General features: G+C 56.8%; 1 pseudogene; it reads left to right on the forward strand.

Annotated features, from left to right (window-relative positions):
• The first annotated feature begins 701 nt into the window (after positions 1 to 701).
• Positions 702 to 1,404, forward strand: LOC102472711 (mRNA turnover protein 4 homolog pseudogene; annotated as a pseudogene).
• Positions 1,405 to 1,844: the final 440 nt, after the last annotated feature.

A 1,844-nucleotide genomic window follows, 5' to 3' on the forward strand; every position in this document is an offset into this window, starting at 1 on the left:
TTCCCTCCTTACTTCCCATAGAGCCCCCTGCAACATCTCACAACAGCATAGCCAACGGCTTAGCCAGACGGAAGGCCCTGCAGGGCTAGGCCCTTTCTCAGTGTGGTCAGTAGGTCACTATCTCACGGTGTAAGAGGAGCTGTGGGTGCCCTGCCAGGCCCTCAGAGGCCTCAGTGTATGCCCAGCGGGTTGCAGCTGCCGGAATCTGCATCTCTGGGCCCAATGATCTTTCCACCTCTCAGCAGCCACGGTCACCCTGCCTCAGCGTGCTCAGGGGTCAGTAGCCCCAGCCCTCCTGCCCTGTAGCTCTCAGCATGGTCTAATCGTGGTGGGTGGTGAACTCCCAGAAGCCCCAGCTTCCTCATACATGCCCCAGCTTCCTCAGCCTGGGCTGGGAGGATCCTGAAGCTATTTCCCAATGATGCCTCGAGTCTCTTGCAAGGTTGTCTCAATCTCCCATGCACAGAACATTCCAGATTTCATGCTCCTCTGCTCCTGTTTTCCCAATTCATCAATGGACTCCCATTTCCAAATGTTCAGTACTTAGCAGAAAGACCTGTCCACGGTACAAAGACACACAGCCTGAAAGGCGCAGAGGGAACGGCTGTGTCCTCACCCTACCTTGACTTTCAATCCTGCTGACCTTCTTCAGGGGCAAACATCATTTTGTGTTTTGTTTATCTCTTAAGATTACTTTACGGATGCCCAAATCCAAGCGTAACAAGAAAATTTCCTTAGCCAGAACTGCCAAGAAAGGCTTGGAGCTAAAACAGAACCTTATAGAAGAGCTTCGGGAATGTGTGGACACATACAAGTACCTCTTCATCTTCTCAGTGGCCAACATGAGGAACAGAAGCTGAAGGACATCCGGAATGCCTGGACACACAGCCGGATGTTCTTCGGGAAAAACAAGGTGATGGTGGTGGCCTAGGGTCAAAGGCCAGCTGATGAGTACAGAGACAGCCTGCACCAGGTCAGCTAGAAGCTGCGGGTGAAGTCGGTCTCCTCACCAGCTGCACTGACGGCACTGAGGAGGAGGTGAGCGAGTGGTTCATGAAACACACGGAGATGGACCACGCCCGAGCTGGGAACAAGGCAGCTTTCACTGTGAGCTGGATCCAGGGCCCCTGGAGCAGGTCCCCCACTGGAGCCGCAGCTCAGGCAGCTGGGCCTGCCCACCGCCCTCAGGAGAGGTGTGGTGACTGCGCCCCGACTACTGGGTGTGCAGGGAGGGCGACGTGCTGACGCCGGGGCAGGCCCGGGTCCTGAAGCTTTCTGGGTACGAATTCAAAGTGACCATGAAGTACATGTGGGATGCACAGTCGGGAAGGTTCCAGCAGGTGGGAGACGATGTGCCAGAGAGTGTCAGAGTCGACAGAAGAATCAGAGGATGCAGATGACTGACGGGGACTCAGGCCGAAGGCCTTCGGCATGTCCCGGGTCCCGAGTGGACCATGCAGCACTGCCCCCACCCCTCTGGAGGGATGGCTGTCTACTTCCCTGCCAGTGAAGACGGGAGCGGGATGGGCACTGACTGATTCTGTAGAGAATAAAACTGTCTGCGGGGTCTGCCTGTGGGCCACAGGGGCCTCCCTTAGGGAAAAGGGCGTTTGGGGTTGTGCTCCTCCGGGAAAACCGGGTTCTCTCTTCACCTGTGAGCCAGCCTCCCGCACTGGCCCCAGGACCATGTGACAGTGGAGCTGTGCAGCTCTGCAGACCGCCGAGTGCGCCCCAGAGCTGGGGCTCGTCCTCATGGCCTGGTGCCCCTTACTTGGAAGAGGACTCTTTGAGTTCTCCTGTCCGCCTTTCCTAACTCCACTCTCACTCACTCTCTCATGCTCCCT

This window comes from Tupaia chinensis, unplaced genomic scaffold, assembly GCF_000334495.1.
Source record: "Tupaia chinensis unplaced genomic scaffold, TupChi_1.0 Scaffold145148_1, whole genome shotgun sequence".
Taxonomy (NCBI): Eukaryota; Metazoa; Chordata; class Mammalia; order Scandentia; family Tupaiidae; genus Tupaia; species Tupaia belangeri.